This window comes from Mustela erminea, chromosome 9 (genome assembly GCF_009829155.1).
Source record: "Mustela erminea isolate mMusErm1 chromosome 9, mMusErm1.Pri, whole genome shotgun sequence".
NCBI classification, from domain to species: domain Eukaryota; kingdom Metazoa; phylum Chordata; class Mammalia; order Carnivora; family Mustelidae; genus Mustela; species Mustela erminea.
The window spans coordinates 30,118,081-30,134,696 of NC_045622.1; the positions used below are offsets into that span (position 1 = coordinate 30,118,081).

Sequence of the window (16,616 nt, forward strand, 5' to 3'; positions counted from 1 at the left end):
TTCCATCCCCCACTGAAATAACTAGAGTGGGAAATGGTGATGATTTGGTCCCAATCCTGCTAGCAGTCCCTGGGGCTGAATGCTTGGAAGGGCAGTGGGGCTGGAGCTCTAAACCACACAGGCCTGGCTGTGTCTGTGTCCTGGCTTCTGGCTCCACCCTCGCAGACTGGATTCTGAACCTGGGGGCAGAGAATTCTGAAGGGCTCAATTCCTGGCTGATTAAAATGTGCTCAGCCTTCCATCAAATCACTCTCTCCTGGTTTACCCTGGTGTATCTCAGTGTGAGGGAGGATGGACAAGCATTGGTCAGAGGGCAAGCTGTCAAACCTGCCACATGTCTTCAAATAGACCTAACACAAGACTCTCTTAAAACCATCTCCTACATGGTGCCTGGGTGGCTCAATTGGTTAAGTTACTCCCTTCAGCTCAGGTCAGGATCCTCGAGTCTCAGGATTGAGCTTCTGATCAATAAGAAGTCTGCTTCTCCATGTGATACTCCCCCCCACCTCGTGCTCTCCCTCTCATAAATAAATAATAAAAATAAAATCTTTAAAAATCAAAACAAACAAACCATCTCCTAAAAGCACAGACCTGGGGCTGGATACCAGCCCTCCTGTGTTGTCCATGACCACAGGGGACAGAGTAGAGGCTATGCAGCTATGAACAACCTCACTGCTCAGAGGTCCAGGCTCCAGAAAACTTGTTTTGTTCTAGGCCATGAGGAGTTATCCCTTGTGCTTTTGTTGAAGTGTCCCAACCTGAAGATGTGGTTTAGAAATGCTGCGTTTTTGTTATTGTTGTTGGTGGTGTTTGTTTGTTTTGTTTTTCTTTTTTAAAAGAGGGAGGGGAAGGACAAAGGAAAAGGGAGAGAAAGAATCTTAAGCAGGCTCTATGCACAACAAGGAACCTGATGTGGAGCTCTATCTCATGACTCTGAGATCATGAGCTGAGACAAAATCAAGAGTCTGACACTTAACTGACTGAGCCACCCAGGTGCCACAGTAATGCTGTTTTAACCCAAAAGCGTTCTTGCATTATTTCTGGTTTTACTATAAATGCAAGGAGGAAACAGTTTTGTTTGGTTGCTGTGGCTATGTAATGGCTAAGCAATGTCAACAATTGTTATCATGCTCTTAAGACGAACATTACTTCCAACTTTACATGAAATTTAGGGTTCCCAAATCATATTACGCAAACACTATTTTGTTAATTCCTGACAACAACTCTGAGAACTATACAGTTCTGTTTTCTTTATTTCTCAGTGGAAGAAACTGAGGCTCAGGGAGGCTAACAACTTATTATAAGGTATAAAATAGAGGAATTGGGACTCACGTCCTAGGTTTATCACTCAAAATTCCATGTTCACCAGGTTCTAGCACCGTAGGTCGGAACCACTCTTTTCTTTCCAGGACTGTGAACTGGCCCAGAAGGCAGAGATCATTGAAGAGAGTGTAGAAATAAAGTATGAGAATCAGAACTCAAGAACCTGGGAGAACTGTGTTTCTTTGAGCTGACATGTGCACCCTCAGTCCACTATAGTACCCTCTGCAGAGTGTTCTTGAAGCTCCCTGAACCCATGCCATGATAATACTATGCTAACTAGGAAATGCTCTGGAGACTCATGGGCTTCTAGAATTGCTGTTCACACACGCCTATTAACAAAAATCTTCCTTTTTTCAAGGCATAGAGACCAGTCATGATGCGGGAAATACTAGTTCCCTCTAAGAGGTTTCCCTACTCTTTGGAATCAGAGAAATTAGAACTAGCAAAACTATTGAGCTATCAATTTTTATAGAATATCTTCTCAGTGCCAGCTGGAAGCATCCATATTAACACTTTTGTAAATGTCCCATATTTATATTATTTGTGCTAAACCAGAAGAAGGTCCTAACTCACTTCCCCACACATACATCTTTCAAACATAACTGGAACTAAATTATATTTATAAGATTATTTAATAAGAACAACAAATTAGGCATTAATTTCGTGACTCTTATAAAAACTGGAAAGTGGATGTCCCCTTTCTGAAAACCGAAGCCTGGTGCCTATGTGGCATAGTTGAAGATAAAGAAAGTACCTTCCCTAGCATTTTGTTTTTGTTGTGGTTCCAGTCTCCGCCTTTGCAAACTCAACCTGAACATTCATTCTTTAACCTGTTCCTCCAGTGGTAATCAATCACCTCTATGTCCCTGGCACTGCTAGGGTGAAAATAATCTGTCAACTCAAAACTACCACAGAAACTTGGCAACTGGAACAATTATAATACAGCAGTGATTTTCAACTGGGTGTTATTTTGCATCCCGGGGACATTAGGCAGTGTCTATAAATTTATTTATTTTTTTTGTAATTCAGGGGGGTGCTACTGGCATCTAGTGGGCAGAGAGGGTGCTGCTAAACATCCTGCAATGCATAGGACAGCCTCACCATCTATCAAGAACTGCCTGATGCTTTAAATTGTGCAGAGGTTGGGAACTCCTGCAATATTGCGGGGTCAGTGCCACAGCAGGGGTAACTCAAGAGTGTGATGGTATGAAAGCACAGAGAATAGAATGAGTCATGGGGGGCTTTCTGGAAGAACTGGCACACACCTACTCCTCTGGGCCTCCCTCCTGGACCCTCTTTCTAGGGTCCACTGCTTCATGCAAGCATGTCTGCTTGGAGACTCATGAGATATTGCAGACTTTTGGTCATAGAGATGGTCAGCAGTGTTCACAGGACATAGATTGTGCCGCTATATCAGCTCTGATGAAAGGGTCGGCCCACCCATGCTTGCTTTCTAACTGATGAGGATTCTAGCTGAAAGCACAGGCTTTGGCGCCCTCTGGTTAGAGAAGATCCCTAACTCCTTATCTACCCACTGCACTTAACCTCATCGCCTTAAATTTGTGTTTCCTAGGCTCTCTGTTCCTTCAGAATGTGAGGTTCTTGAGGGCAAGGACTATATCTCATTTCTGTCTGTGTCCACAGCACAGGGTGATGGGAGACTGGTAAAACCCTTATCTTCAAGGTCCGCTGAAGAGCCTACCTATGCAGAGAACTTTCTGGGATGTCCCAGTCCTGCTGCCCTCATGATCTCAAAGCACCTTCTGGAGCAGGGATGGAGGAGATGACATTTGACTCTATGTGGATGGCATTTGATCTCCTGATCACTCCCCCGTGCCACAGAACTGGTCATTTTTTCTTGTGCATGTCTGTTTCCATATTTACATCTCTATTATACTGTAATTTATCAGCTGATATAGCTTCTGCTCTACTAGAATGTGAGTTCATCAGGGCCAAGGACTGTGTTTATTCACCTCAGAACCTTTAGAGCCCAGTATTATGTCTGGCACGTAGTAAGTCCTCAAGGTTATGAACTCTCTGGGGCTGTTGAGAGAAATAACTGAAAGCTCAACCCAAATCTGATTAGTCAATAAGTCTGCTCACAAGTCCAAAACTTAATTGAATAGGAACTTTTTCTTGAGTAATTATAGAGCTCATACTATATACCATTCTGGGTTTTGTTGTTGTGGCAAAAATATGTATAAAATAAAACTTACCATTTTAACAAATTTAAAGTGTACAGTTCAGGGCACTGTTGCGAAGTCAAAATCACTATTAATTTCCAGAACTTTTCCTTCATCTCAAATGGGAACTCTATACCCCTTTAGTAGCTCCTTCCCATTTCCCTCCTCCAACCCCTAGCAACCACCAATCTGCTTTTTGTTTATAGGTACCTGACTATTCTAGGTACCTCATATGCTGTGATAATACAGTTATTTGTCCTTTTATGTCTAGTTTCTTTCTTTTTTTTTTAAAGATTTTATTTATTTATTTGACAGACAGAGATCACAAACAGGCAGAGAGGCAGGCAGAGAGAGAGGGAGGGGAAAGCAGGCTCCCTGTTGAGCAGAGAGCCTGATGCGGGGCTTGATCCCAGGACCCTGAGCCAAAGGCAGAGGCTTTAACCCACTGAACCACCCAGATGCCCTCTAGCTTAATTCATGTAGTTTAATGTTTTCCAAATTCATCTGTGATGTTGCATATAATCAAAATTCCATTTCTTTCTTAAAAGTTGATAATATTCTGTTGCATGTAAATGCCACATTTTATTTATCCATTCATTCAACAGTGAACATTCAGGTTGTTAGCAAACTTTTGGCTCTTGTGAATAATGCTGCTATGAACATTGGTGTACAAATATCCACTGAAACTCCTGCTTTCAGTCCTTTTGGGTATATACCCAGAAGTCAAATTGCTGGATCATATGGTTATTCTATGGTTAATCTTTTGAGGAACTGCCATACTGTTTTTCACAATGGTTACTTCATTTTACATTCCTACCAGCCATGCACAAGAGTTTTAATTTGTCCACATCCTCAACCCTTAATTTCATGTTTTGTTTGTTTTTTATTTGCCTTTAATAATAGTCATCCTAGTGGGTCTAACATGGTATCTTACAGCAGTTTTGATTTACATTTCCATAATGATTTGTGATGTCGAGCAAGTTTTTACATGCTTCTTAATCATTTGTATACCTTCTTTGGAGATATGTCTATTCAAATCCTGTGTCCCTTTCTTAGATTGGGTTATCTGATTTTTGTTGTTGAATTTCAAAAGTTCTTTATATATTTTGGATCATAATGTTTGTATGTGCTTTGCAAATATTTTCTCCCACTCTCTGAGTTTTCTTTTCTCTCTTTTGATAATGTCTTATGATATACAAAAGTTCTAAGGCTTGAAGAAGTCCAAATTAGCTCCATTTTTCTTTCTATTATTGTGCTTTTGGTGTCATGTAAAAAAAAAAATCATTGCTAAAGCCAATATCATGAAGATATTTCTCTATATTTCTTTTCTAGGAGTTTTATTGTTTTACTTCTTTTATGAAGGTCTTTAATATCATCCTATCTTTAAGAAACTCATGGGAGAACAATAGAAGAAGGTGTATAAAATAATGTCAGTAAGAGTGAGAAGGTGTTTTTATAGTGGCTATGATATGTTCCATAGAATCTCATAGATTCTGAATATAATTAATCTGAGTCTCAGTTTATTTATCTTAAAGTGGGGATGTTTTTTCTCTCTTTCATTGTAGTGGATATGGATGGGGGAGTAGAGGGATGAGAAGAATAAAGTTGGGGAGTCTCCTGATCTAGTGATATCTCCAGAACACACCCATGAAAATGTGTCAAAGACTGCTACTAGAGAGTGCATGTGTTATTGGACACATACTGATGGAGAGACAGGAAAGGGAAAGTGTTGGTAGTTATAAAAGTCCTGGAACCCAGGGCCCTTTCTACTACCCCTGAGACCCTAAGAGCTATGGGAGACCAGCAGAATTTCCATGTATTTAGGGGATGGGAGATAACCAGAGCCTGTCTCAAGGCTGGCCTGAAGCCAAAGGACACCTCCAGGATTAAACGTTAATATGGTCACCCTATTAGCCAGCGGGTAGAAGGGAAAGCTGAGCTGGGACAACACAGAGACTCAGAAAGGAGAGAGGAGGAAAACAAAGGAAACTGGGCAAGAGGATCTACTGAGAAAGCCAAGACGGAGGGTGCTTCAGGTGAATCTTCTCTCTGAAGATGAGAGCCCAAGACTACCCACAGGGGCACAATCTGGGGCCCAGTGATCCTTTCACCTTCAATAAAGAGCTTTGTCATGATTTCCATTCATTCACTCAACACTCGTGTGATGCCCCATTTGGCCAAGCAGAGAGTGGCCTGAGAGCTGAGGCTGGTGACAACTGCTGACCCCAGGGGAGGAGGGTGCTGTGGTCTGGGACACAGTGGGCTCAGTGGACCCCAGCCCCATAGGGCTAGCAGTGAAGGTAGTGAGTCTGGGGAAATTGTCCTGGCCCATTGAAAGCCTTCCCCAGAAACCCAGAGGGGAACACAGGAGCCAAGGAGGTGTCCTGGACTTCCTAACCTCCTAGTCACTTGCAGCTCAACCATGGCCTGGCTGGGCCCTGATGACACAAAGGACATAACACTTTTCCAGGCCTGCCTGAGCTTAGCCTTGTCAACACTTGCAGGCTGCTGCACTGCGGAGAAATGAAAACTCAAACAATTTTTTTTTTTCTTTTTTAGTACACAAGAAGAGAGGAAGTAAAAAAGTATATGGCAGTGAATAATTAGGGAGCCCTCAAATTCTGTGTAAGCTAATGAATAAATAAACCTTTGGCAATTTCCTCCACCTGCTGTTGACAGGATAATTGGACCTAATATCTTAATTTTAATGCTTTTGATGCATTTGACTTTGGTTAATGAGATGTAACTATGCATTGCAGGATTGCAGGTTTGTTTGTTGCAGAGCAACTAAACTGTGATTGGCCAAAAGGTTAGTCTTTTATTTATTTATTTATTTATTTTGGTATGTTGCCCTTTAGACCAAAGAAAATAAAGCTGGGGAGAAGATATTCAGTCTTTATTTGGTTTGGTGTTATTGTTTACTCTCCCTTTCCTCATCATCCTTCGGAAGTATGAGGGAAATCTGGTACTTGCAGTAGAATGGGAGGTCTTGGGGTGTAGGGAGTGGGACAGGGCTCAGAGCTTCTGGAAGTTCCTCTCACAAGCCTAGCATGCTGCCACATTCCTCATTTACCTACCAATGTGAATAGTTTTCACCTTTCACCCTGGACATAGGAGGAATTAGACCTTGACCAGCTGTGTATCTGGGAAGGAGGATGGGTTCAGATCAGTATCTGGTGGGAAGATAATTACAGCAACAGGGATGGGTTCAGTGTGCAGCAGCCCATGAAGGAGAGCAGCCTGGGCCCAGGAGAGGATCAGAGGAAAATGGGATGACAGTGGCCAATGCTCCCCATTTCTCCAGGGACACAACAAGGATCTAGGGTCAGCAGAGGGGACAGGGTAGTAGAAAAAGCCCCAATCTAAAGTTCAGCACTGATACTGTGGCCCCAGTCAGGGTAACCTTCTTGATTCTGGCCTCTTAGTCTGCAAAGTGATCTAAAACTTTGTGTCAAGTAGTTCATGCTTGTGAGGTACAACCTTATGATGTCAGTGCTGTCTAATGGGGTGGGGGACATTCTCTTTGAAAAGGAGACCTGTCAGTGCCTAGCGCAGAGCATACTTGGTTTAGGCATTCCCTGGTTCTCGGTAATCAGAAGACCTTGTCTTATGACATGGTCATCTTCCAGGAAAGAGGGATTCAGGAGCCGGGGGACTAGAAATGTCTCACCCAAACAACTCTCTGTTCCATCATAGAAACCCCAGTAGGAAGAGAATGACAATGAGGATGTTATTAGGCCCTGAGCTGGCATATTACCTGAGTATGCAACCTCCCTCTTTCTTTTTTATGGCCCCTGTATTCATGAGCCTGCCATACTCACAGCACTCCAACACCAAATGTGTGTGTGTGTGTCGTGGTCCAACAAGAAATTCTGTGACACCAGCTGGATGTCCTATGATTTAACTTCATTCTAATACTACTTTCCCAGAGGTAGCATCAGATCCCACAGGTTAAGGACTCAGTTCCACAAGATTGTCCACCCCCCATCTCTACTTCAGATTATAAACTGCAAATGCAGATTGTCACTTGTGACTGACCGATTGGCTATAAATTGGAGGTTCCCACAACTCCCCCTTGGCTTTGATTATTTGCTGGAGTGGCTTACAGAACTCAGAAAAAAGTTTATTACTGTTTACCAGTTTATTGTAAAATAATATGATAAAGGATATTGATGAGAGCCACATGAAAAGATACCTAGGGTAAGGCTTGGGAGAGTCCCCAGCATAGGAGCCTCTATCCCTGGAATTAGGATGCATTGCCCTCCTGGTATGCAGATGTGTTCACCAACCTGGAAGCTCTCCAAATTCTATACCATTGGGATTTTGTGGGGGTTTCACATAACCATGATCAATTGCCAACTCCATCTCCATCCCTTTCTCCTCTTTGGAGGGCTGGTTAGAACAAATCTAAAAACTCCAAACTTCTAATTATGAAAATTCCAAGCTTGTAAGTTTGGTCTTTCTAATGACCAATCCCCATCAAGTCCCCATCCAGGAACCTACTCAGAGTCCCCTCAGTAGAACAAAAGACATTGCTGTTACCCAAGAAACTACAAGGGATTTTGGAACCATGTGGCAAGAACTAGAACCTGTTATTTCCATGATTTCATGTTACCAATTCAAGAAAATTTGCCTGTACTATTCTTGGTTCTGTGCTCAGTTGAGGTTTGAAGTTGAAGCTCATAGCACAACAGCAACAGCAGAAAGATGCTCCTGCTGGGGAACAGTCCCCCAAGCATCACTGGCCAGGCTGAGACCAGAGCAGATCCAGGCCTTCCTCAGACAAAAAGTCCTTTCCAACAAGGGATGAGGACTCTTAACTCTAGCTATGCTAACCACTCAAACTCCTGTTGCTTGCAGAGAGAACTCAAAATGGCCTCAGCATTTCAGAATGGCCCACAAATACATTATGTCAAATGTGGGGTAGGGACTACTCCACAGAATTATATGGAAATGGGGAGGAATAAGATAACAATGTATATAGCTTAAATATTTTAACATAAACTTTTTATTAAAGTGTCACTATGATTGAGAACAGCACACAAGTCATTAAGTGCACAGAGTTTTCAAAGCCCAGTTCAAGGACAACATCACCACTGCGCCAGGGGATCCTCTCGTGCCCTAGTCCTAACAACCACTGAGGGTAACTGCACTTCTGAATTCTAACAGTATGGCTAGACACTGGTGGTTTTCAGGCTTTATATAAGTAAAATCATACATATGTGTACTTTTTTCAGGAAAAAATGTACATGCAGTGAAGTACACAAATCTTAACTCTATGAATGACTATAGACAAACACATACACCACGATACCCACACCTGTGCTAAGATATAAAATACCTTCTTCCTTACAGAAAGTTCCCTAGTGCCCCTTCCCAGGTAGCTACTTTTCTAACTATTTAATCCCATGTATTAATTTCATATGGTCCACATCTTCATGTACACAGACCCACACGGTGCACAATTTTTGATAGGCTCCTTTCACTCAGCATGGCATCTGTGTACATCATTCATGTCAGTTTATGTATTAGTAGTTTGTTGGATTTTAATGTGAAATAGCTTTCCACTGTATATCTATACCACAATTTATTGATTTTATGTCTATACCACATTGCTTGCTTTACCTTCTTAACAGTGAATTCAGTTGTACTACGGAGTCTGAGCAAACAAGAAAAATGAAGGGCTCTCTGTTTGGCTTTGATTTACAGTTTGTAAATTCCCAGAGGATCCAGAACACATATCTCTATACTGAAGCACTTTTGATTGAATTACAAAGTTATCCCTGTGTGTCCAGATTAGGAAACTTTGTCTTCCACAGGCCTATACATCCTGCAACCAGGACCTTACCAAGCAGAGTTGCCTATGATGATTTTCCCACTCCTCTTCAGCCTGGTGATGCCTGTAATGACAAGGGCAAGTCAGAGACTCTGGGCCCTTCAAAGCGGTCTCAGGTTTGTGTTGAGGTGACCATTGGGCTCTGAAAATCCTTCTGGGTTTGTCTTCTGGCTTTGTCATCTTCTGGCTATGACACTTTGGGCAGGCCATCTGGCCCCTTCAGACCCTCCCTCATTTATGAAAAGTAAAGCTGGGCTCTGGGGAGGAGTCCATGAGGTAACACATATGAGAGCACTTCGTAGATCATAAAGTTCTAGATAAATGGACAGGCCAGGCCACAATGGCACTTGGTTTTGTCTCTGCAAATAAAATTTGAGCTCCCTGGGCTGCAGCCAACTTAGCTTAGGTCACCTGTGTGAAAACTCTCCATGACATGCATCTTCTCATCCCCACTAGCCCTAAGTGACGGGAATGAGCAAAATGTAAATATGAGGAGTTGACTTGTTCTCCCTAAGCCCTCAGTGTCACTTAAAGCTTTCATCATCTTAATCATCTTGAATAATCATTAAACTCCCTACTGAAAATAGCTTGGAAGACACAGCAATGGGAGAGTGTCGCTCTCGCCAGCAAGAATGACCAGGAGACCTCAGTGAAGCAAGCTTTATTTCTGGGTAGCTGTTGGGATCTCTCTCTCACAGCCCGTGCATGTGTATATATACCAAAGTTGTACAACCAATCACTTGCAGCCACATAGATACAAGAGGCATTTTGGACTACTTCCTTAATCCTCAGTTCTGCCTACTGGCTTGCATCCAGCCGCCATCTTAATGGCATGTTTACTTTCAGGCACTGACATCTCCCCCTTTTCTTTTATATTAGGCATGCAAGGTAGGAGATCGTGCCTGTCTTAGGTGTCAGCTGCCATGAACATGCTTACCCATCATTGGATAATTCCCCCTGGTTGGAGAACTCCTGGCTTAGGTTGCTATGTGCATGCAGCCAATCTTACCCGTCATTGACTACCGATCTAGTGCTGCCAGCCAGATTTGGGGAAATGTACCAGCTTCCAGTGCCATGCAAGCTTGTACTAGCACTAACTGTTGTTTACGTAATGATGCAAAACATCGGAACATAAGGATCAAGCTCAGGAGTAGTCCAATTAATAGTGCACCCATACCGGCCCACTCTTTAGCAAATGAGAGTGATTGGCTTACAACAGATACCCAATCCCGTAATGGAGCTATGTCAATCTTAGTTGTATTAATAGTGAATATTTGTTGTCTTAACAATATTGTCAAATTATAATATTGATTGGACCATGTCCCAGTTAGGTGTCTGCTTAACTCTTTCGACAGATTAGCGGCAATAGAAAGATCATTATAGGCCACGGAGGTTATGCAAAGTCCAGAAAGTGATTGGATGCATCCGGTCATCAATAGTTTCTGGAGAATGTCCACTTGTTCCTGGATTAGATCTACTCGCTGATTGACGATCATCAATCAACCTGATTGACGATCATCAATCAACCACCTTCAACCGGCTTGAAGGTGGCCATTAATTAGTTCTTGTGTGGCGAGGGCTTCTGCAACTCGGTAGTTAGATTATTAAGAGTGGAGGCAGTCTGTACAGAAGTGGTGAGAGCTATAGTCGCTGCAGTTGCTGCAGCTGCGAAGGCCGCTACAGCCGCAATAATGGCTGCAGTGATCCCAAAGTCTCTTTTATGTCTTGAGAGCAATACAGGCAAATTGTTAGGATTTACAGAAATGGGCATGGGAATGAAAGTAGGTATACAGGAGGGAGGATGGCAGACTCATTTGTCAGTGGCATGGGGAACGGCCAGGCTTTCACTATTGCCCATTGGTGCATCTGTTGAAGGGATGCTGGTGTCGCCAGGATCACTATCAGGCGGAGCATCAGGACGGGGTGGGCCATGTTGATCAATTCTTCTAATCAGTCGGGCATCCTGTGAAAAAAGACAAACAGAACCTCGGTGCCATCTTGGGACCGGGTCAGGGCCTCTCCATTGGCCCGGGAGTATATCCTTCCACTTTGCCTGGGCTAGAGTGCATTCGGTAACCGCCGCATGCCTGTCTGCTGCAGATGTACCATTATGGTCCAAGGACAAAAAATTTAAAATGTAAAGGGTGAGAGATGTAAGATCACGGGATGACTTGTAGTCATCCCCTATTCCCCCTTTTCTTATTTTTTGTAAGCATCGTTTGAAGGTGCCATTGGCGCGTTCAATTATTCCTTGACCTTGTGGATTGTAGGGTATACCTGTGGTATGGACTATACCAAATTGACTCAGGAATTGATGGATAGATTTTGATGTATATGCAGGTCCATTATCTGTCTTTATTTGTTTTGGGATACCCCAATCTGCGAAGCATCGTAGGCAGTGTGTGATGACTTGTTTTGAATTCTCCCCCGTGAGGGGAGTAGCCATTATGATACCCAAATAAGTGTCCACTGATATATGTATGTACTTTTGTTGCCCAAATTCAGGTACATGTGTGACATCCATTTGCCACAGGTGATTAGCTTGAAGGCCTTTAGGATTTACTCCCAAGGAAGGCTGAGGGAGTAATGTGGCACAATTCCCACAGGTCCTTACTATATCTCTTGCCTGTTCTTTGGTGATATGGAATTTATATCTTAAGGTATTAGAATTCACTTGCCATTTGCTATGGAACAGTTTCGCCTGTTCTAAGGTAGGGCAAATAAGTTGGAAATGACTCTTGTGGTCTGCTAGAGCATTGCCCTCGGATAATGGTCCCGGTAGGCTCATATGGGCTCTGATGTGATCTATCTCCGGTGTTAGGACCATTCGGGCGGCTGCTCTGATATCGAGCCCTGCTGATCCAGAGGTTGTGCGCCTTTCTCCGAGGGAGGATACCATGTCCTGGGCATTTGCGTTAGCGCCCCATAAATTTGTGTCAGGCCCCGGGGCGTGGGGCCCTGCTTCCCGTTTTTTGAGTCATTGGATTGAATCCAGTTATTTGGTGGCAGGGGATTTCCTTGAATATCTTTCTGGGACCTACATATTAACCCAATGATTCCCTTTACGGCAACAAGGGCACAGCCCAGGTGCGGGCTTGACTGGTCTAGGCGATCCTTTACCCTCTGGACAATCCCTCTTAAGATGACCATCCCTTCCAAAAAGGAAACAAGCCTTGGAAGAACTCCTGGTTCCTCCATTGAAACTTCTTATCCCTTGGGCTACTGCTGCTGCCATAACTTGGCCCTAAACAACTGTATCAGTGATGTCTCGACACACTTTGATATACGTAGTCAGGTCCTTAGACTTCCAAGGGCGGATAGCCTCTCTACACCATTTATTTGCTTGTTCATAGGCTAATTGTTTAACAAGGGGCATTGCTTGGTCCACATCCCCAAATATGCACCTTGCTACTTGGAGCAGATGATCTACAAAGTCAGCATAGGGTTCATTAGGCCCCTGCAACACCTTGGAAAGTTGTCCCTGCAAATCGCCAGAACCCTGTATGGTCTTCCAAGCCCTAGTGGCTGCAGCTGCTATCTGTACATACACCCCTGGGGGTACCCAATCTGATTGTTTTGTCCCACAAATTGACCTCCTCCCATGAGCATGTCAATATTCCAGTGGGGATTCCCTGACGCGGCGTTACGCCGGGCAGTTTCTGAGCTACACTCTTGCCAAGCAGTTTTCCATATCAAGTATTGTCCACCAGACAGAGTTGCTTTTGCCATGTTAGTCCAATCGTCTGGAGTAATGTTCATGCTACCGACTGCTTCCAAAAGTGAAAGTGTATAAGCAGCCTGTGGCCCATAAGTAGTGACTGCTTCCTTAAACTGTTTAATAAGTTTGAAGTCTAGTGGTTGATGAAACCTCTGTTGATTTTGATCTTCTAACACTGGGTATGCAAGAGGAGAGGGTTTAGTAAAGTCTGTAATGTCCCTCCATCCTGCATTTCTACATTCTGGACAACCGCATGCCCCTCGGGAGCATGAAGTGTTATATGGTGGCGGCCATTCTGCAGGTGGCGTTATAGGCCTACATTCAGGGGTAGGAATTCTTGACCTTCTGACAGAGGGCGCTAGGGAGTCATATTTTTTCCCGGCTTCTTTGTATGTCCTTCCCTTTAAAGGTTCGTTAGGGACTTCCTCTTTTAAAGTGCGTCATGGCTTCCCCAAGCTCATCTTCAGAGGAGCTCTCCTCTGAACTTTCTTCCCCTCTGCTAGATCCTGCCTTAGAGGCTTCTCTGAGCTGCTCCATCTCCTCAACACCTTCCTCGATAACATTTTTAACCGTTTTATGGTTCTTCCCCCAAATGTTCCCATTGAGGAATATTAAGAAGTCCTCAACCTTTTTCAAGAACTGCCGAGCTGCTTTTGTTTTTAGGGGAGTGCCGTTAGCCTTAAGCACTTCCATCAGTAATCCCTCCATCTTTGTAAACTTTGATCCCATTATTTCTTGTCCTATGCCTAGGAACCCTTTTACTTCTCGTCCTATACTTAGGAACTTTCTTATCTGAAATTTTGTGCGCACTTACCGGATCGTTGCATTCACTGAGAACTCCTCGGTTTCCGAGGGGTCCCGGGTGCCGGCACCACTTGTCGCTCTCGCCAGCAAGAACGACCAGGAGACCTCAGTGAAGCAAGCTTTATTTCTGGGTAGCTGTTGGGATCTCTTTCTCACAGCCCGCGCATGTGTATATATACCAAATTTGTACAACCAATCACTTGCAGCCACATAGATACAAGAGGCATTTTGGACTACTTCCTTAATCCTCAGTTCTGCCTACTGGCTCGCATCCAGCCGCCATCTTAATGGCGTGTTTACTTTCGGGCACCGACAGGAGAGTAGTTGGGTATTTATGCAATACTGCTTTCCCCTTGAAATGGAAATGTGATAGCTATCATGAGAAGTATGCAGGACACTTGAGTGCAGATGAATGGGTGGGGGGAGGAAGGCATTAACTGCTTGTCCTGGTCCAGAAGGGCAACAATATCCGTGCTCTTAGTCTTCCAAGTCTCCTGCTCATTGCTTATCTGAGGAGATGACATGAAGGTTTGCTGTCATCACCACCTGCATGCAGCTCCTTGCAGAAGGAACAAAATGGCTATGCCTAGCCCCAGCTGAACTCATGACATGGATGGCCTGTGAGACTAAAGTCATCACAGGCAGCTATTCAAAGCCCTCTTGGAAAGCTTTGGGAACCCATCCATGCATGGCACCTGCTGGTGTGCCTCTATAGCCACACCTTCAGGGATGAGGGTGGGAGCTCTATCTATAGCCACTGAGATAGGTTTCAGTGAGACCTGCAACTCCAAGGGCTGAGCAACGGTGTTGCCTCCTTGCCTTACTATGAGAGTTCCCCTGAACCCTGCTCTGTGCTGGATCCCAGTGGACAAAAATCAGGTTTTCTTTCAGATCCTGGAGCAACCTTGAAATCCTCCTATGTTTCTTTCTCCTTCTACCATGAAGAAGAAATCTCCTTCCTGTACAGGGGCACACAGCCAGGAGAAGGAACCCCAGGCCAGCCAGGAGCACAGTGTCTACGTTCATCTGTCTTCCCATGTATTCCCATCTTTTGGAGAAAGCTTTTGAGGAAGTGGCTGGGTGCCTCCCCAGTGGACTGGTTGGCACTGGATACATCTGAGGAACAGACTGTGCTCTGGGTTTCCTTGTTCTGACCTCTATCTCCACATCCTCTATCCTCTGTGCAGAAAGTTAAAAAGAATCAGTTCCCAGTTCAGGGCAGTACTGACCTGTGAGTAAGGGTGCAGGCCCATAGCCAGTCTGGCACCCAAACCCTGACAGGAGGGTCTTCTACAAGAGTATCAGTTGCTAAGGATATGAGTATCCCCAGTCTGACTTCAGTAAATAATACTCCCAATTTTTACATGATGAACATAGTTTATATTTATAATAAGAGAAAGTGGGTTATTTTTACTTAATGTAATAAAAGTCACATTTTTTAAAACATAAAAACATAAATCCCTAGACTTAGGGCTTATGATTTCTTTTAAGACCTAGCTGATACTTACTTCTAAAAAGTTTAGCCTTTGGGTGGATTTTGGGTAAAGTGACTGTTAATGCAGGGGTAGAGAGGAGGCCACCATCTCCTGGTGCTGTGTCTTTCCCCCTCTTCTCAGAAGTCTATCCACTTTATGGGTGCTTTATGCCAGACAAAATGCAGGGTGCTCAGTTAAATATGAATTTTAGGTAGATAAACACTTTTTTTTTTTTTTTTTAGTAAGTCTCAAATATTTTCTGGGGTATACTTATGTTAACAGATGGTCTACTGTTTATTTGGAATTCAAATTTAACCAGGAGTCCTGCATTTTTTAAAAATATTTTTATTTTAGAATTGTTTTACTCTTACAGACATTTTAGTTGCAAAGATAGTACAGGGAGTTCCCATATTACCCACACCCAGTTTCCTCTATAATTAGTATCTTAAATTAGTATGGCACATTTGTCACAATTAATGAACACTTTAACACATTGTAATTAACAATGACAGTATTATTAACCAAAATGCATATTTTATTTCCTTAGTTTTTCCCTGTCCTGTTCCTTTTCCATAGTCCCACAGGGCATTTGGTCATCATGCTTATCCAGGCTCCTCTTTTCATGATAGTTTCTCAGACTTTTCTTCTTTTTGGTAACCTACATAGTTTTGAAGTCATGTGTTTAGTATACTGCCCATCAGTTGGGATTTGTCTGATGTTTTCCTCATAATTAGGCATGGGTTGTGGGACTTTTTTGGAGCAAGAGAAGAGAGATGAAGTACTTGCTAATCACCACATAAAGTGTACATATTAGCAACATGACTTACCACTGCTGATGGCTGACAGGTATATCTACTGTAAAGTTATTCTTTTTCTCCTTTTCCATATTGTATACTTTATAAAGAAAGTCACCATTCAAGTATTACACTTTAGGAGTGAGGAGGTATGTTCCACTTCCTTGAAGTGCCTCATGTTTCTATGTGCTAAAGCTGACAGGCAACACTACCCATGCTCAGTGACAAATGAAGTGCCCTCTGCCACCATGCTCTCTTTATCTTCTCCTTCCCAGAGTGAATTAACCTTCTTCCAATATCTGGGGACCCCAGGAGTACACAAACCATCACATAACCCTCCAACATCCTGTACTATTGCCCTCTGCTTATCATGTTTCCCACTTGTACTTCCCACCAGTAAGACGATCAGAAGGGCAAAGTCTGGATCATATGCTTGCTTTGCTTCCCAGCGTCTGGACCAGAGCTAACCAAGATGTACTTATT

At 43.4% G+C, this 16,616-nt stretch overlaps 1 long non-coding RNA gene across 1 annotated transcript; it reads right to left on the reverse strand.

The window, feature by feature from the left end:
• Positions 1–385: 385 nt before the first annotated feature.
• Positions 386–16,357, reverse strand: LOC116600208. The gene is made up of 4 exons (XR_004289548.1): positions 16,346–16,357; positions 9,476–9,484; positions 8,328–8,332; positions 386–458 (listed from the first exon to the last, which is right to left on the reverse strand). It is a non-coding gene; the product is annotated as an uncharacterized LOC116600208 (long non-coding RNA).
• Positions 16,358–16,616: the final 259 nt, after the last annotated feature.